The 20,393-nt window shown below is 41.6% G+C and overlaps 1 protein-coding gene across 6 annotated transcripts in view; it reads left to right on the top strand.

Annotated features, from left to right (window-relative positions):
• Window positions 1-579: 579 nt before the first annotated feature.
• The window catches only part of CDH8 (cadherin 8), a 380,312-nt gene continuing 360,498 nt past the window's right edge, over window positions 580-20,393 (top strand). For 2 of the 6 annotated variants that reach the window (XM_060288667.1, XM_060288668.1), the window contains exon 1: window positions 7,963-8,388. The gene's annotated coding sequence lies outside the window, so the exon portion shown is untranslated. Of the gene's footprint in view, window positions 743-7,157; window positions 7,541-7,959; window positions 8,389-20,393 lie in introns of those variants that run through there. The other 4 variants (XM_060288665.1, XM_060288664.1, XM_030863783.2 and 1 more) reach the window with 4 other exon arrangements.

Raw genomic sequence — 20,393 nt, 5'->3', positions numbered from 1 at the left:
TAGAAAGGTGAGCAGAGATCTAGTTGGGACGGAGAGAAGAAAATACATTTCCCTTGATGATTTCTTCATCTGAAAAATTGGGAGGTTATTGTAGAGAATAAATGAGATAACATATGCCCATCAATCCCTATAGTGCCTAGCAAGATAATAAACATTCAGTAGTAAAAATTCCAAGTACAAGCACTAATGCCATTTATTATTACTTTTTATTCCAGAAAAGTGACTATATGCCTTATGTAATTGGGGAGGGGGGGAGCGGGGGTGGCAGGGAACAACCTGATGAAAAATAAGGAGTTCTCTGCTCAGGCACAATGAGATCATTTGGAGGAAGAAAGCCAGAATATCCTTATGCAAAAAGGAAGAGTGAGAAAAAATTCAGCAGGCTCCCTGCATTTGTCTTTCTCTGCTTTCGGAGAATGCAGAAGTCAGGCCTTACATTATCTCCATCTGAAATGTTGTTTCTGTTTGGGTTTTCTACTGGAAGATACCAGAGAAAGTTTTAGGGTACATCAGAACATATGAGAGCACGATTTTTTTTTTCTTATGCTATTATCTTCCTCTGCTTCCAAAATAATTCTCACTCCAAAAATCCACAGCACACAAGATCTGCTTTGAAGGAGCCTCTGGGGCTACATTAATGAGACAAACTCCAGGGTACTGAAATAATTCAACCAAGACAAGACATATTATTAGACCGAGCAGATACTAGATGAAGAGAGTAAATGTAATCTCACCAGAAAATGTAAGTAGACCTTTTCTAGACTGCATTAATTTGGGTCTAAACTATGTTTTTTGTTGTTGTGATTGTTTGTTTTTTTCCCCAGTCTTCTGACTTCATATCTGGAAGACTAATCAGGTTATTAGCTTAATGATTTTTCCCGGGGCCATATTTTCAGGGACAAGTGACAACCTGATATATATCCTTTAAAGACCAAGGACCTGGGATCTGGTCTTGGCTTTTTCCAAGAGCTTGGTTATGTAACTTTAGGCTCAGGAGTCAAAAGCATTCCCCATTTTTTTTTCCTAGAAAATGAAGACGTTGAACTAGAAAAATCTCTAAGGGCCCTTTTGGCTCTAAAAGCTTGTAACTCTCTAAAATTGAGGAAATATTGTATCTTCTTCTCACCTCACAAGATTATTGCAAGGATCAGATAGGAGAGCTGATATGCTTGGAAATATACGAAGGGCTATGCAGATCTAAATAGTAATAGCAGAAGTGCGCCTTAGCCTCGGACTCCTGAGCTGAGGAGCTCAGCGGGACCTTGGATACCATTTGGCTTCATTATTCTCAAATGGTCTCCAAATTGATGTTTGTTATGCTGAATCAGAATCACCGTGTTTGCTTTTTGAAAATATACGTTCTCCTTGGAGACTTTGATTTAGTTGGTTAACCATGGAATCTGGGATCTATAGTTTCAAAACCACATGCAGTTAAGGATTCTGATTCTTCTCAGGAACACATAATATTTAGTCCATCTTGTATTGCAGTGTATGAGTCCCTTCTGTAGTGAGGTCATACATTGTTTTGAAAGTAGGTTATAATAGTTACTTACCAGTATTTCAATATTGAAAGGTAGTACTAGATTATATTTAATGTTAGAAATCCTCGGTTTGAATTGCACTCTTCGACTTAATAACTGCATAACCTTGAGAAAATCACTTAACTTCTCTGAGCCTCAGTTTTCTCACACTTTAAACGATATCAACAATATCCTGTCCATTTACAGTGCCTTAATAATTAAAGAGAGACTGTATGTAAAAGAGCTAATGGAGCGTGTTATAATGTTAGCTCACCTCCTTCTTTACCTACCCTGTAAAATATCATAGCTATAAGGGCAGTGGTAAAATACGGTGCTGCATAATAATCATATTATTAGTAAATAAAATCTCGAGTTGCACAACATGTGTTTAGACATCCTACCATCTGAACAGATGCCAATGCACAAGTTTGTTTACAGGTGTCTGCTTCTTTCTCAGAGACTAAGTGTTGAGTGCATGGTGTTTGGGTGAGTAAAACTACCTTCTGTTATTGTTAGCTTGTTTTAAAATTTAGGGAGATATGCCCAAATGTATGTCTTGTAGGAATTTTGCCTTAGTATTTATCTGTACTTATTCACACACAGTGTTTGCAAAAGCAAGTACATTTTTCTTCTCCAAATATTCTCCCCCATTTCCTACCATTCTAAGTCTCTTGAGCAAAGCCACTATTTACAATAGAGTTGTTTTCACGACACATTTATGAAAATACAGATCCCAATCACAGTTTCCCTCTGGACTACCAAAGAGAATTTGAAACCCTGTTAGTGGATGCAAGGTGAAAGGTGGGTTCAACTGTATATCAAAAATTGTATCTGCGGAACTGAAATTGTTTTATAAACCTCAATTAGGCCTCATACCACCCCCCTGAGGCAAGAAAGAAGTATTATGCACTTGTATGGAGACACAAACTGAAAACCCATGGAGACGTTAATCAATTTGCAATCAAATGTCTTATAGCTGGGCTGCAGTGAGTTAGGAACAAAATGAATTTCTTCCTAGGGAGCAGCTTACCTTCTTTTATTTGCCTGATTATTAGAGTGTATGAAACTTCTGGAAAATTATGAATGTTCAAAAGAAACCCCTGAGAAAGGATTAGCATTTGTTTCCCAGTTTAGTAAATGAGTGATTTGTTTTTCATGCAAAAGCAAAGCACCTCTTTTGTTTTGCCATACACTTCGGTGGAAATGACCCCTTTGAGGAAGGAGGAAAAGAAAAGCAAAGGAATTCAGGAATTAGGACAGCGATTGGTAGAACATTTCTTATCCTTTCTTCTCTCCATCTCCCTCTACACAGCAACCTATGCAGCTATTGCACGCTAGAGGGCGCTTGAGGTGGAAGAAAAAAGCCTCGACATCCCTTCAGCTAGGACAGTTGCCCGTGGAGGCGGGAGACGGCCACCTAAAAGCAGCGCTCTCTTTATCCGCAAGGCAGCATAAGTTCAGTAAACGAACAAACAAAAAATCTTTAGACAGTATTATGCAGCTTTGACAAATAAAGAAATTCTGTGCATATTCTCAGTAATGTAATTTCCTTTCAACTTCTTGGAACATTTGTCCAATGCATGTCTCTAGTAACCAACTTGATGACAACTAATCAGAACTATAAACCCCGTTTTAGGCATAATAAGAGATGCTGGTGTGCCTCCCCCCCCCCCATATATTTGTATTCATGTGTAATGATGCATTAGTGTAAGTGTGCAAATTTCAAATGATCGTAATCTTCTAAGTCTGATTTAAGATCAGTTAAATTTAATTAATATGTTTTAATGTTGATGCAATCTAATATACCAAATTAGTAGTATTTGCGGGGGGGGGGGGTGGGCGGGTTTGGGAGAAAAAGCTCCCTTCCGTTGCTCTTTCTTCTTTTTAAAGCACAATGTGAACTATTTTTATTTTTTTCCTCTTCATGGCTCCCACGTTAAACAAGAGGGGTCTGGAATCTTAAGCTAGCTGCTGTTCTCTTTCAGGAAAACCAAAAACCAAAACCTACAACCAAACAACAAATGAAAATGTGTGTAGTCCACCACACCTGGGCTGGCTTATTTGATAGCTTTGTACCAGTCCCCTTAAATCTATCTGCTGCCCCGCCCCCACCCACCCCCATTCAGTTTCTGTTTAGAAGCTGAATTGGAGCTTATCTCTTTTCTAGCACCTGGGAAGATGAGAGATAATGCCGTTTTGAAAAAACTTCTCCAAAATGCTCTCAGCACAGATGTGGTTTTCAGAAAGTGTTTACACCTCCATTTACTGAAAATATAATGGCAAGCTCAAGATTAGTAATTACAGTCAATATTAAGAGATCCAGGTCTAATTTCAGGGACAGCTGAAAGCAGCTGCCAGGAAATGTAGAGCATCACAACTCTAAACAGAGTCCAGTGATGATTGTACCCCAAGAACCATAACCATTTCTAAAGAAGTCAGTTTAATTTCTCAAATCCTGTAATAAATGCTGGTGAAGTAATAAGCACATGATAAATTTAGTGTGCATACACTTTTCTTTGTCTTTATTTTACTTTATTTATTTTGTTTAGGATAGTATTCAGTCTTAGAATATTCCAGGACAAAAACAATAGGTAGTCATATAATACCATACTTTACTTTTATTCTTCTCATCTTTTTATAGATCACCTGAGAAAAGAATAGCCTAAGGCAGTGGTTCTCAAACTTTAGCAAGTCACAGAATGTCCCAGAGTATTTGTTAAAAGGCAGATTTCTGAGCCCCACCCAGATGCAGGGCAGGAAACTTTGTGTTTCTAACAAGTTCCCTGAAGATCGGGAGGTAGTACTTGGTCCAGAGATCACAGTTTGAGAACCACTATAATTGCTCACATTCTCTTCACTTGAGCACTATCACGTCTTTTCATGATTTTGGTAAAGAAGCTGGTTTAAAACAAACCCTTAAACTTAAAAAAAATAAAACGCACACTTTTCTAAATTTATTTAAACATTTAAATTTCTAAAAACAGCTTTCCTAATCTTTCCATTCTTATGACTTAGGCTCCAATATTGAAAGTCAAACTGAAATTTCAAAGTTTTCTTTTTTTTGCCTAATGACACAGTTGTTACATACTTTTATATTAAATACATAAAAAGTGTGTTTCTCAGGAAATTACTGAGAATAAAATATGCACCCCCTCCAAAAAAAAAAAAAAGACACGGTCATTTTCAGATTTTTCATTGGAATTCCATAAGCTGAAATATGAGAAAAGGTTCCTGAATTCCTAGAAAATATCACATACTTACTGGTGTTATGTTTTTGCCTTCTTCATATTCACATTCTTCAAGTTTTTATTTTAAACCTTATTTTGAAATACCCTTGGCAGGTATCACATTGTAAAATCCCTTCATTCATGGAATCCACACTCCTCAACCTTACCTTTAAGATGTATTCCGTGAGTAAATGAATGAATTAATTAATCTAAATATTAATCTAAATTTAGAATCAGGAACTTCCCTGGCAGTCCAACCTTAAGACTCTGCCCTTCCACTGCAGGGGACTTGAGTTCAATCCCTGGTCAGGGAACTAAAATCCCTCATGCTGCGTGGTGTGGCAAAAAAAACAAACAAAACAAAATTAAAAGCCATCCAATAAATCTGAAAGTTCTCAGTAACCATACCATGGTAAACACATTTTTTTAAGTTAGTTTATTTTAGTTTTTTATTGTGTGCTGAAGAAGGAAAAGATGAAAAGTTTGAATTTTATCACAGGGAGTAATAGATAAGTTCCATTCTGCCATTTCCTGCCCCAACTGTAGAAGTTGGAGTCTTCCTAGCTCTCCTTCCCACTTCCAGGGCTCTGATTCCTGTAAGCCATCTGATTCCTCACCCTTCAACTAACCAGTCACTTGGTTTACTCTCTTCCTTGCTGAAAATTAGAAGAAAAGTTCCACTCCTAGTGAAAAAGGAAAGTGTCTTTTACTACATGGAGTCACTCTCCATCTCATTCTACTGCAGAGACTCCTCTGCAAAATAGTCTGCCTGTCGTCAAAATGCAGGCTGGAGACATCCTGCCTCATCCCACTGTAGCATCAATCAGCCAAGGTTATGGTTATTCTGAATGCAATCTTCCCTCTCACCGACCCCTAACCCTCACTGCTTCTCTGATTATACTCCTGCCCTATCAGATAACTCCTCACCCTTCCTCCCCGGAAATACTCCACAACACATGCAATTTTAGTGGCCATCCTAAAAAGCCTGTGTAACAGTCTTCTTCCTACTGGAAGGCTATAACCCTGGAGAGGATGTTGAAAGAAAACTGTCTTAAGGATTTAGGCTCTCACCATTGTGACATTACACTGCATCCTATTAAGAGGGGGTAGAATTGTTAAAGAGGCAAATGCCTTGTCTTTCAGCATCCCTGATTATTTTAGAAATATCCTTATAGCTCTTTTTAACATTATCCTAATCCTCTTTCATACTACTTAATGATCCAGGCCTCTCCCAAGAATTAGGAGAAAATTAGCAGGAAATTCCTACTGCAGTGCTTTGAGCAGAGTTTAACAATGTAGAGAGAGAGGGCTACCTTGAATTCTAGATGGCCAAAATTCAGCTAGGACAGTGCATGCAACTGCTCAGAGAATAAATGTGGCTAAGGTGAGTCAAAACAAACTCATTCTAACCCAAGGTAACTCAAGCCATTGGATTCTGACTCTCTTCACTTTGTCATCAAAATAGTTTTATTTTTCCTTTAGGAAAATGAGATTTGAGGATAGTGTCTAGCTGTACCACTCTAGCTTTCTTTTGAGGTGAGTTTGTTACTTGTAACAATTCCCAGGCTTCAATAACACATAAACTTTTCTTTAGTTCTCATAGATGTAAGAAGGTACCCCAAGGAAAGGTTTAGCATTTGTTCAAAGTGAACATGAATGTCTGAAAATTAAGCACAGCCCAAGATGTGATCTATTTCACTTGGTTCACTTGGGACTGCCTGGTCCAACAGCAGTTACAATTTGATTGAGGCGTGACTGCTGTTCCTTTTTCCAAGACAGAATTAGCCAATTCCTGAATACCCTGTAAGCAGACAAAATCTGAGCTGAGAACAGTTACTTAGTGACTGCCTTGTGGGAAAATACCTCCTGGTTCTCTTCACCCTCTCTCTCTGAAATAATTCACTAAGTTTCTTGCCCATATCAGCTAGAATGTGAAACTGACAGATATTAGACCTGTAGTCAATATTGTTTTCAGTATTTCACCAATGGATGGTAGATGCAGCAGACACAAAACAGGCAACTTTGCATAAATATTATAAGCATATTGTGTCTGTTTTCTCATTCTCTTCCCTCTGTCTCATTAATTTGAGTCCGACAGTACAAGCTCTACGGACCTTGTGTCTGGTTCTCCATACCCTTTCTTTTTCCGTTCCGGCTCTGTCTCCAGGTAGTAAAACCCTTCCTCAGAGTTCAGCTTTAGTGCACAGAGAATGGACTAAGTGTCCTGTGGCGGGAAGTTAAACAAACAAGCAAGCAAACAAAAGATTGGCTCATCGGTGTTTTTCACGAATTTTATTAAAAGATGATCATAGTGGCCGCATATTCCTACGTGTTTGCCCCATTGATGAGAAGAAAAGACATCTGGACCTCCTGATTCATGATTCCTCTTCTTGCACTGTCTCTCCCGCAGGGTGGCCAATTCTCAAGGTTTGAGTGGAGTCTATTAAAGGACCTGAAAGGGCATCTCGTGGCGGAGGCAGAGGAGCTGCAAGCATGGTGCCTGAGAGGAGATTTGGAGGCAAGGGCACATTGAGAAGACCTAGTAGTCCCTCCCTTTATTTCCCAAGCAAGTTCTGCCTTTTTCACACGGACTTACTACGCACCCCTCGTGGCTGCCCGTCTGCGCTCCCTCATCCCATCGCCCTAAAGCAGTAGAAGCCTGGGGATATGAGGAATGCGCACCACCCACAGGACCACGACGCACGGCCTCGAAAACCACAGCGTCTGAGTAGTAGACAGCGGCCTTACAAACACTCCACTCGGTCCCCTCGTGGTTCTTGGCATAAAGAGAAGGTAAGCTGCCCACGCGCACCCCTTTGCCCTGTCGCGTCCTCTTCCTCCCAAGAAAAACAGCCCTGGACCACTGGGATTCTTTTCAAGATCTCGCTAGCCTCAGAGCTCAGGGAAGACTCAGAAAGCTCGCGGGTACCTCCTCCGCATCCTTTTATCGTCTGCCAGCCCTCTTATCCTGGAGCCTGGCCCTCCGCGGGCTGCTCGCAGGACACGGAAGGGCGCATCTTTCCGGAGTGGCTCCGGGGCGGAGACGCGCAGGGCGTGCTCGAGAGCGAGGAGCGAAAAGTTGTGCGCCCACTTGGTAGCGGGGGAGAACGAAGGAGCGAGCGCGCCAGAGCGCCGGGGTAGGGTGGGGGGGGGGCGGGATGCCGGGCGCGGGCGGGGAGGGGGCCCGCTTACATGAATTTCCAAGTGGTAGACCTGCCTCTTCGCTCTGCCCAATGAGATCCGTCAGGGGAGGCACCAGACTCACTTTTCCACATCACTTCACAGTTACATTTGGCAGGCAGGCGGGCTCGCACGCCGGAGCGCTCAGCCCAGAATTCGTGAATCTATTTGGAATCTCCCTGCTTCCTCGAAGCTCATCCCTGTTGCCGGTTTGTGCACGGACAGTCGCGCCCACCCAGCGAAGCCGCACTTTGGGCTGCGGACACTCAGGGCCCGGCGCGCCCGCCCGGCGTCTCCGCACCAAGCCCCGAAGCTCCGAGAGGCATGAACGCGATCCGGAGGCGCCTGCCCAGCGCGCGGGGAACGCTCGGTGTTCACCGCCCTCGGGAGCCGACCTCGAGCCCCTCCAGCCATTTGTGAACCAAGAGGCTTGAAATTCGCCGGCGCGGAGCCCCGCAAGAGTAAGTGGTCCCCCCACGCCCCCTCGTTTTAATCCACGCCCCGAGGACCCAGAAGGGACCTTTTCTTTTAGGAATCCCATGCCCCTTCCGACACCTTGCGCGCCTCCTTTCTCTCGGTTGGTGGATGCGGGTTCGCCGCCCGGGTGCGGGGCTGAGCTGTGTCTTCTTTCCTGCTATGAATAGATGATGGGATCACCTCAGGGTTCTGCCAGACGATTTTTTGCAACCTGCTCTGACAGTAGATTCTGGGGAGTAGTAGCAAGCGGGCTGTGCCCCTCCAGTTTTCCTGAGGGCTCCCTCGCTGTCGCCTGGCGATTTCGCCGCCTCGCGACACAGGCAGGCGCTGCTGCAGCCGGGCGCCTTCACTGCGGGGTCCGTGCGGTGAATGGGAAGCACCCGCCGCCGGATGAGAGGCAGGTGCGAGCCCGAGCAGAAAGGAGGGGAAGGGGATCGGGGGTGCCCTCTGGCTGATTTGCTGCACCGCCCCACCCCTGAGGAGAGGGAGGGCGACCCCCGCGGTCGTGCGGGCCACGACTCAGCTGCGAGAGCCCCAGCGCGAGGCTTTCCCACAAGTGGCTCCTCCAGCCCGGGAGCGCGGTGCCCGCTGCAAACTTGCCGGGCTCCCCAGCCGCCCCGCGGCTCAGCGGACGCGGAGATGCTGCCCCGCATCCAGGCAGGACCCCCCAAGCAGTGTGCTCCCCGAGCCCGCGAGACTGCGCTCACAGAGGCCTCCTGAGCTGAGCCAGGCACTCCCTCAGACTCCGGCAGAGCCCGGAGCTGCGCTTTCTGACATCTCACTCCTCCCCGTCCGCGAGCCCTTGCGGGGCGGGCTGCGCCCCTCGCAGGGCCCGAAGCAAAGCGGGCTCTTGCCTGGGTTCTGCCAGCGCGTAACAGGTTCATAAGGGACTTGCGCCCGTTCTCTCAGGCTCCAGTCAAGCCAGGGAGCGGGTGAAAACCTGCCGCCGCCAACGATGATGCCAACAGGTATCCCTAATTTCCTGCGTCTTTTCCCTCCCCGAGACCAAAGCCTTCCCCATCCAATCTGGCAGAAACCTCAAAGTTTCGTTATCGTGGACCCTTCCGCGCAGGCATAGAGCCGGCTGCACGTCCAGGACTAGCCGTTTGCCTTCCCGAGGCGAAATGGCAGCTGTTTGCTTGGGTTGCTAAATGTGAGATATCAAACAACATTAATTGTTTATTGTTGCAAAAGCACATTAGTCAGTGATGGAAAATCAAGCTGGCAGCTGCTCACTTCAGCTCCACTTAAAGGATAGAGCTTATACTCAAGCAAGGGAGAAACAGTCTTTTCAACTTTACTACCCTTTCCTGAAGATTCCACAAGAGTTTCCTCTTTAAGAGGCATGATCCGACCATCCCTTAGCGCGCCGGAGCTGCTAATCAGATCAGCCGGCTCCTTTCTCTCACCGGCCTCATAGAATTTGTGTGCCGGGAATGGGAACGGGGACGCTGGAGAAGGCATAGGAGCACTGCCCTCTCGAATCGATCCCACAGCGAAGCAGATCGGAGGGATTGGGGACGGTTGGGGCCCTTAGAAAGCGCCTGCCCTCTTTACAGCAATCCTGACAGCCATCTCAATGGTTAACAACCCTCCCTTGGCTGTCACCTCTGGCTTCATTATAGGAGCTTTTCAACTGGAAAACTGTGTGTGGGAAAGAGATATTTATGTAAGATTCGAGAGTGGGATTTTCCATCCATTGAACCTGGCCGCTGTACCTCACTGCATGCAAAATGAGCCCTGTCGTTCATGGCAAACACAACTGAGTGTTCTGCCTGGCTTTTGCTTTTCATCAGCTGTGTCCAGTTTTGCAGGGGTTTTATCTAGTGTGTGCGTGTGTATGTGTGTAAGAGAGAGAGAGAGATTCTTTTACCGACAGATCTGATACCTTTAGAGGATGTTCTCTGAGGGTTACATTTTTTTTTTTTTAATCCCTCAAAGGAAGTTCTCCATAATCATCATGTCCTGACATGTTTTTCCACTTCCCTGAGCTCTGTGGCTGAAAGAAATTCTAGGGCTATCCCTCTTTTTAAATAAATAATACTAATAATAATATTCTGTAATTCTGCTTTAGCAGATTTGAAGCTCCCCATCACATAGTCATTTCATGCTGGAGCAGTCGCAGGATTTTAAATCACCTTTGATTTTTTTTTTTTTCCTGGACTCTGAAGAGGGCTTGGAGTTGAGAAAATCTGTTCTGAAAACAGAGAAGAGCCTTTCCAGCAACTCAGGGGATTGCTTCATTCAGGGCTGTTCCGCAGCAGTTCATCTTCCTCATTCTGTTCCCCAGCCACCCAAACGGGCGTTAAGGTATCCTGTGACCATCACAAATAAGCCAGATATTTCAGAGACACTGAAATTTGTGCTGCAATGTTGTCATGCAAACTTTTTAATCATTCTCCCCTTCAACCTAGATCTTATATTTCCAGTTATTATGACTACTTAAAAATCAATTCTTCTGCCTTATAATCTATATCTCTTAAAACTCTCAAGACCCCAAATGGGTAGATCTCTCTACCCAAGACTCTTAATATATTTTGGCTGCATTTTTGGTGTCTAGGATACATTTCTTGAGCTCTTGAAGGTGTTATGAATTTAGCTGAAGAACAATTTTATAGCAGCCCTGACTGGAATAGCATCTCCCTTTGCCTGCTCTACACATATCAACTTGAAAGGGAAGGAAGTCTTTAACCTGAAAACTAACTTTATTTGGGCATCATGCAGAACTCTGGTCAAGACAGTATTCATCTAAAGCAGCCCCTTAGTGTAGCACCGAACACAGTTTAAGTAGCCAATGGCAGTATGCTCTAAGTAAAAAAAAAAGGAATAAAAAAACAACTAAACAACCTGTAAAACACGCTCAGCAGAATGTAACAGACCACTTGAGAAGGCATTTTGAAAACACTGTTACATAAATATACTCATGGTACAACATTTCCTTGTAAACTCTGTATAGATTTAAAGTCTGATTGCTCCTGGTTAGCAGGGGGCACCTGATTGTTGGAACAAAGCGAGAAAACTCCAAAGGAGGAGGGTATAATGATTCTACTCAAGAAATTGTACCTCAGGGCTTTCCTTTCCAGGTTCCTTTCACTGTTTATTGGCGAGGAAAATGGAACAAGCACATACAGAAAAGTGAGAATCCACACTTCATCAACTGTTCAGAAGTAACCTTATCATTAGAAGTAAACTATTGCTTTAAAGAAAAAAATAATAATCCTCGTATTCTTCTACTCAAGGTGGCACACTTTATGACTTAATCAACATTCCAATCTGAGCAAGTTTTCCATGCACGGCTTTTCATGGGTAAAATGACATTCAGTTTGTATTGCCAACCATTCTTTCTTTCCCCATCAGCAAAGTTTTGTGTTTGACAAATCAAGGAACAAACATAATCAGAATAGCCTTTAAATTATAGATGAAATCTGAGGTCCCAAGACTTTCTTTTGAAAATATTTTGCTCAGTGGTGCTGTTGATAATTTTGTATTTCTTACAATGTTATTCAGAGAAGCAGGAAAAAATGCAGTTTTCTCTTTGTTTTCAGCACTGTTGGCATTCACAGCTGAAATGGACCAACTTTGCTTTTCAGTTTAGGAAAAGGCTTCTAACTGTGGTGTATTGTACACCACCTACAGAGTGTAGAATTAAACCAAAACTGATTCCTTTGCTCTATATTATGTGTTGTACACACACACACATGCATGCACACACACACACACACCTCTTACTTCTAGAAAACCTGAAAACGTCCCTAGATAACTAACTCATTTATTGGTTCAAGTAGGAGATTTGTATCATATTCCCTTTGCCATTTCATCAGCTTTAGATTATTTGATTTGCCCTCCTGGCTTCTTGGATTTGTATATTGACTAGTCTTTTAAAGCAAATGCATCTGTTTGTGGTGTGGGAAAATTTTTTCCAGAATCTTATAAATGTATATTTGTGAAATAGAATAATATTTTGATGGTTCAAGGCCATCAGCTGATGTAGTGGAGCTTAATTAACCAAAGAGCTATTAGTCTGCTCTCATTTCATTCCCATAGAAAGTTGTTGATGCTGTGATGTGTGCAATATATCTCTGCGGAACTGTTGGTTCTTGCCCCTGGAACCCGCTTCAGATGTAACCAGGAGGAGAAAATTAGTTGAACCTGGCAACTTCAGAAGGTCAGAAAAGAAATAAGTTCAAGGGATGCCATTTAGCTGCTTCTCCCACATGTTGCTGTGAACAAAATCTCCTTCACCTCTTCATGGCAAAGCACCGGGGCCAACACAGTTTCCTTTTTCTATCATGTCCTAAGCTTTTATTTCCTGAGTTTAAATGTCATGTGCTATTCCCTGTCACAAATATCATCCTCCTTCTTGCTTTTAGAAGTCTTGCTTTTTTGTATAGTTCTCTTAGTAGGTAGAAACATATAGCTGTGATTTTCTATATCTCTTTGGACAGCATCATAAAAGAATAACGCTTGTATTTAGAACCTTCAAACAGTTTCCTTCCCTGCCCTCCTTGCCAAAGACTACTGCAAATGCTAGAATGATGGTTGGTTGAGGGCAAAGCATAGTTAGTGCTCAGTATACATTGATTTAATGCATTAATGACTGGCAAACACTATGCCTTTTTTTTCCTTTTCTAGTATATTCTCAGTAAAGGGGAAGGAGGGATGCAATTATATCTAAAGTCCAATATTGTGACAATCTACCTCAATTTTCTCTACAGAAATTTCATAAATTGTCCCAAGTTTATTCTTAAACACAGCTTTTCCATATGATATGGACATATAAAACTGACCTAATTCAGCTTTGTAAAATTGAGAATGCCTCCAAGACTAAACTTGCATCAAGAATGCTATTAAACTCTTTGTGATGCAAAGTTATATTTTATTGGGAAAAATGCTCTAATTATGGAAGTGTTGCATATATAGCTCAGTGTCTGTACCTTTCCCTTGCAGAGAATGTATAAAAAAGTACCCGAGGAAGAGCTTACTTCTTCTTTCCTTCTTTTGCTCCCTCCCTCTCTCTCTCCTTTCTCTCTTTAATATATATTGTATTTGAACAGTTCATATCAACCTCATGTGAATTGCAAGTCCGAGTGTGTCAGAAGACTCTTCTATATAGATTTTAATCAGCAGGATACCTGGCCCTCACAAATACACACAGGAAAAAAAAATAGGTTCCATGATAAGGTGCTCGGGGATGTGTTTACTGATACTTTAAGCAAATGGAATGTGTTCCAAAGGAATATTAAACGGAATCTTCTTAATTCTTTCTATGTATATCATTAAGTGAAAATGTTATGCTATATTCATATTCTGTTAGCAGTAAGCACCATATTTTCCATGCATTGTTTCTTTCTAGATGAATTCATGCATAAAATATAATTATTTGATTCCTGATGTGACACACACAAGTAACATAAAATAAGTAGATGGGGGAATGATATAAATATCATAAGGGAATGTTTTTCTTTCTTACCTATACAACCTCATCTCCAAAATTTAATGTAAAAATTACAAGGGCACATTTCATTCTTTATTAGTCCACTGCTGTTTCAGCTTGACAAACAGAATTTAACTTTTCTGTGTCCAGGTATTCCCACCTTTAAAATGGGGATGCTCAGAAATATGAAAAAAATTAATTCATACCTATTTTGATTAGAGTAGTAAAATATACGTGTCTTTGAATTTCACTAAAATATAGTAGCTGAAGATAGTATACTTATTTTAGTATCTGTATAAGCAGTTTGATTTTCAGGAACTATACATTCGGTGTGATATCTCAATATTATTTTTGTCAAATGATTGCTTGCTCTCTGTCTACCCATCCATCATCTGTGTCCATATGGAGTTCATGGTAACAGTGCCAGTGGGTGGTTTTTAAGCTATAAAGCCTTTGAAACATGAAAGAATGACAGTAAGGTGCACTTGTAAGGGTGGTTACTACAGAGTATAATCTAATTGGCAGAATCTTGACTTATTAGTCTGGGATACTTGGCTGCATTTCAGTTTCAGTATTACAGACTCTGTAGCCCTGGTTATGTGATATATCTGATTTTAACCATTTCCACATTTCTTAAGCAAGAAAGAAGCGCTGCTAATTTTTAACCATCATCAGTAGTGCTAAAATTTCTTGCAATACGTACAAAAATTTTGTTAAATATTTTTGGAAGAAGATACTCCCTGAACCCAACCTCTAATTAGGATTATCTTCTCTAAACTCCTGTCTGAGAAATGTTTAGATATCACTTTGTCCTCATCTTTGAATTAGTAGGGACTTCCCACATAGACCGTTCTCGTAAGAATGCACTAGATGTTTATGACATGAAATGGAATTTTTCTTGTAGAAGAAAAGACTTTTTCAATGAGTGGTTACAATTTGATTGAAAGTAAGTAGTTCCAGTGTAGACGTGTAATGCTTGCATTTTGCCCTTTCAGGAGAAATGGTGATGGACAATGCCATGTCTCCTGTGGAAAAGAGAGACATGGTTGACCCCGGGGTGGGGGTAGGTTAAAAATACCATCCTTTTGTCCTACTGTATAGCATTGGAACTATATTCAGTATCCTGTGATAAATCATAAAGGAAAAGAATATGAAAAAGAATATATATAGGTATAACTGAATGACTTTGCTATACAGCAGAAATTAACACAACATTATAAGTCAACTATACTTCAATAAAATTTTAAAAAATACCGCCCCGTAGAGGCCTCATAAAACTATTTGAAGTCATTAAGCCTATGTTAGCTGTCGGTAGGGAAAGCTATTTGTAAAATGCCATTTTATTTATATCCCACTTAGTTCATGCCTTTAAAAAAAAAAAAAGAATTGGGAAAAGTTATTTTATTTATTACCTATTTACATAGATCACTAGAATTTTCCCCATCGATGTAATCCAGCAAGAAATTGACATAAAATAGTTTTAAAACAATCAGTCAAGATTCTCTGTTAAGCAGGTGAAACATTCAATAAATTGTAACTATCATAGCTCCATTGACAAAGAGTTTTACAAGGCTTCTCTCATTTAATTTTTTTCACCATCCTTCAAGTCAGTTTCCTCATCTGCCACAATTGAGATAAATGCGCCCGGGTCACTTATCTTAGGAACGGTAGGACTGCGATTCAGAGGACTTCTGTCTGACTCCAGAGTCAGTGTTGTCAACCGCTGTGTCCCCACAGTTCAACTGTATTACAGGATTCTCAAGACTAAGATTGATTCCTAGTGGTTACTCTGATTTAAAGGGGCATTGGTTTGAAATCTTGGACTTTCAGGCCAAAGCTGTACTTGCAGGACCAGGAAAGACTGAAAAAAGAGGCAGGCCACTCCAGATTGGCAGGTGGCAGTGTCAATAAGCAAGTTACACATGAGGCTTGTCTTGGGCAACCACAAGATCTCTGCACCTGCCCGTCAGAGTCTTAAAGTTATTGATATAGAGGCGTTCACTGGGTTCAGTCACATACACCGTCCAGATGGTCTCAATAACGCATGACTCTCTCAAAGCTACATCTTTGAAGTGGCTCCTAGGGCAGGAACAGTGGGCGGGACGTGCATTCCAAGGACCGGGAGAGCTAAGGAGCCTTTGATTGCCTGGGTCCAGCGCATGAGTGAACCAGTGGTCACTACTTTTCCATGACCTCTTCCAGCGAAGGGCCAGCACAAATTGTTTTCACTCATTAGGTCTTTGACTATTAAATTTTGAGCAGGTGATTTAAAGACAGCAAAGGATGTGGCTTTTAAATGGAGAAGGAAGGATTTAGACTACACTTGAGAAACGACTTCCTGGTACTACTATGTCTAATCGGCAAGGGAAGTGTGGAACTTAGATTCATCTTTGTGAGGTGATTTCAAGACAGTTCTGCCTGAAGAAGATCCAACAGGATAGATTCAGCGTCAGTATCTTAACTAACCTTATAATTCTAAGAAAGTTTATTAAATAAATTTCTGTGTTTATAGACACTACAAGAGGGAACTTGACCTTCCTGTCTTTGTTACCCCATTCTGAAATGTCTATAGCAGGAAAGCTTCTATGTGAAGGAGAAAGTTCTGACTCCATCTTGGGGAAGGATGAGGAGAGGGCATGTACCTAGCTATTTATCTATCTGTCTATCTATTTTTGCCATGGTAACCAGTAATTATAGAACTAGAGGAAAACTAAAGCTTCCTGCAGAAAAACAATAGCGTGTCAATAACAGCAAAGACTGGATTTGGCAGGTATTATTCTGAGTGGCAAAACAAGCAAATGATATGCTTTTGGATAGAGAGACAGCTGGATAAGTGTATGATCTGATGCCAAAGAAAGACGTCCAGATGTGCTGTGGTTGAGGGGAGAGATAAATGTGTGTGTGTGTAAATAAGAAAAAAAAATCAAATTCTATCCTGCCAAGGGAATTTGGTCAGGGAATCCTGAAGGCTTTAGGAAAGGTGATTCTCTTGCATTATTTATATTTGGACACACGCAAGTATTGTTCCTCTCTAGTCCAGGGCTTGGCATGAATTGCACTGGGCCACAGGCTGAACCACTTACCCCGTGTTGCTGAAATACCACTTTGAATTCAGTGTGCATTTACCTGTTTTGAAGCAGCCTGCTAATGGCTGTAAATTCAAGGTCAGAAACATTTTTAATAGAAACTCTCTGGTCTTTTGTGTCATTTTTGCTTCCATGAAATATTGTGGCCACTAAGCCCAGTGGATAATAAAAGCGTAATTTCCTGTCAACCAAAATAATCTGCAGGATTGAATTCTAAAGTGTTGGTTAAAGCCCATTTTTATTTTAGGCTTCATAGTTGGCTCATCATTGGGAACTTCAATCCATGTTGTTTGCCAAATCGATGGTGTAATAAATTTTTGCATAATGACTTAACATATCTGAAAGTTGACTGAGTTCACCTTAAAAAAAAGTTGGGGTCAGTGGGTTCAGACCAGGCTGTAATTAAAACTATCTCTGAAACGTAAGAGAATGAAAAGTTGGATTGTAAGTATCTTACGTAAGACAAGACACCTTCTGGGGGAATTCTGTTGCTTAGGGGACTTCCCTGGTGCCCAGTGGTGAAGACTCTGTGCTCCCAGGGCAGGGGAGCCGGGTTCGATCCCTGGTCAGGGAACTAGATCCCATGTGCCGCAACTAAGACCCAGCGCAGCCAAATAAATAAATAAATATTAAAAAAATAAATAAAGTAAAGAGTTACTTATTTGTAAGAATTCCAGAGAGATTGTAAAATCTCTTCATCTCACTCTCGGGGTGTAGATCAATGCAGCAGCATTATAATCAAGTGGATTGCTTGGCCAGACGTACATACTGTGGTTAGAAAAATCTAAAAATAAATTGATTTTTACCCAGGCTTTACAAACGACGCTCAATTTCTTCTTCCTTGCATAGAGTTAAGCAGTTTGTGTATACAGCTACTCTTACAATGTTTATTAATTCTGATAACAGTAACATAACATTCGGTTGCATCTCAAGAATTCCTATAAAGCTATTCTGTCCTCATCAAAGAGGATAAATTACCTCTGCCTGTGGCAGAGGTACCTGCATGTAAATAGTACAGTTCTAATTGTCACAGTAGAATCCCATTTCTCTCTGAGTAATAGACTTACGCTGAAGTGAAGGCCAAGTCTCAACACCCCCGATAGCATGCATGGGAACACTCCACTTATTGGAGCAGTCTTCCCAGTGTCCCATATGCAGTGGGTTAAGTATGTAAGTTATAACATCGTGCAAAATCCTGTGTATTCATACACTCCAGTGCTGGGTTTCTGGAAGTCTGATATATGTGTGTACCGTGCTAGTAAGTAGTTGGTGGGCATGGCATTAAATGACACTAAGGAGGAAGTGACTTTCTCACCACACCTTTGAATCTTTCAAGTCTTCATGAAGAAGGTCAGAGTTAGGAGGTGGTTTTATTCTCTGGAACTCCAAGCTTCTCAAACCTTGGTCCTCTTATCAGTGACATCTGCATCACAAATGAGGTTATTAGAAATGCAGAGTTGCAAACCCCACCCTAGATTTACTGAATCAGAACCTGCATTTCAGAAAGATTTCGAGGATTTGTATGCACGTTAAAGTTTGAGAAGCACCACCTAGGGCTATTCTGGAGGTGACTCTTGGCTTAACCAGAGCTGATTGTTAAATTTTCTCAAACTGCCAGACCTGGTTAGTGGTCACATTGAAAACTTGAAATTGGTCACGGTGGAAGTACTTCTATCATGGAAATCAAAACTCAGGGATTCTTTTTTCTTTTAGAGAGCCACGTGCTAAATATTTAACTGCACACCCTTGCCTCTAACTGTTGCTGGTCTTCCTTTTTAACAGAGAGATGACCTCAGGCTCTGACAGTATTTAGTTAAGTGAAAATTAAACATCATTTAAAATGCCAATCTCATTGTGCTTCAGTTTGCTGTCTCCCATACCCTCTCCACGGAATCGCACTTGTTTTTATTCCTCAAAGCTTTGGAAATCAAACATGCTCTTCTCTTCACAAAGAACTGGCAGAGAAGAGGGCACTGATTGGACTTGTACTCTGGAGACCATGATTAGGATGATTTGGTGGGTAGGGAGAAGATACCATGGCCATGGATTGGATGATGTGACAAGAAATGATTTACAACCACCCTAGGTACTGATTCATTCACAAATCCTGGATTAATGGTGGTTTCGTTCCTGTCCATTGATTGACTTAAATGTCCTTTTACACCTACTGCTCCCCCTGCCATTGGGTAATTCCTTCTCAACATTTAGATGACACTTCCTGCAGGAAGCCTTCTTTAAGGCAGTGAAGATGAGTGGCATACCTGTCACTCTGTACTACCCTAACCCTTCTCAGACTAAATAAAATATTCTAAATATCCATTTCTTAGTCTTTAACCATTAGACTCTTAGCTTCCTGAACATAAGAACTCTGATCTGCTTGCGTTCCTAGCCTTAGTGCCTGACCCACAGTATATGCTTATCAAATATTTATGTAATAAGAGAAGGGATTGTGGTGAGAAAGAATTTTGAAGTTAGATTACCTAGATTCAAACAATGGTTTGCTCTTTTCTGGAGGTGTTCTTTGGGCAAGTCATTTAATTATTCTGCACCTCGGTTTTGAGCAAAACAGTACAAGGCATAGTAAGCTTTATCTAACTGTAAGATATTGTGTTAATGGATACTGTTGGGGGCTATGCATACATTCCTTTATTAATACCTTCATTCTAACTAGTGAAGCTATACTATTGTATCAGATTGTTTCAGGGTCTATCATTACTTTTTACCTGATTCTGGCGAGTTCAGGTAGGGCAGCAGTTGTGTCACATTCCATCCTGAGTGGTTTGGTGGGATTCCATCCACTTGGTGGCTTCCATCAAGGAAGTGTCTGTTAGGAGTTAAAATTGGGATTAAATTTCCTTTTCCCCGAATCATTAACAACAGAGCAGATGCCAGAGAATACTTGCAGAGTATTTGGCACAATTTAAAAATAACTGTCCATTCTAGCTTTTCTTAATTACTTTACCAAGATTATATTTTTTAATCTTCAAAATAAACCAGCTAGGTAGATATAATTCTAATTGTTGTTGTTGTTAATTGGCCCCCAATTATTGCAACTGATAAAGGTAGTTCCTTGACTGGAATTCAATCCCCACGCTGGCTGGTGTTAGAGAAAACTCTCACAACCATCTCACGGTTCTGCCTCTATAGCACTCAGGCCATTAGAAGATGGTCTACATGGCCTTTGAACATTCAGATATGGCCCAGCATGGAGCAGGGTGTGTTTGGAGAGAATAAGTCTCTTTTCCCTGAGAAGTGTTTAGGCAGAGCCTCTGTGAATAGAATGAGTGTCACCTTCTATCCAGTATGGTCCAGCCCTTCTCTCACCAGCATCACCCTCATCCTCCCACATCCCACCTTCAGGAAGGTTTTTGACTAACTTTGTGTGACTCTCGTACCCTGACTACACTACCCTTTCTGAGGAGGTCACACAGCTTTAACTCTTTGCTCCTTCATTTGACTTTTTTAACCA

This window comes from Globicephala melas, chromosome 19 (genome assembly GCF_963455315.2).
Source record: "Globicephala melas chromosome 19, mGloMel1.2, whole genome shotgun sequence".
NCBI classification, from domain to species: Eukaryota; Metazoa; Chordata; class Mammalia; order Artiodactyla; family Delphinidae; genus Globicephala; species Globicephala melas.
The sequence above is the reverse complement of the archived record's forward strand: the minus strand, read 5'-3'. Positions and strand labels throughout refer to the sequence as shown.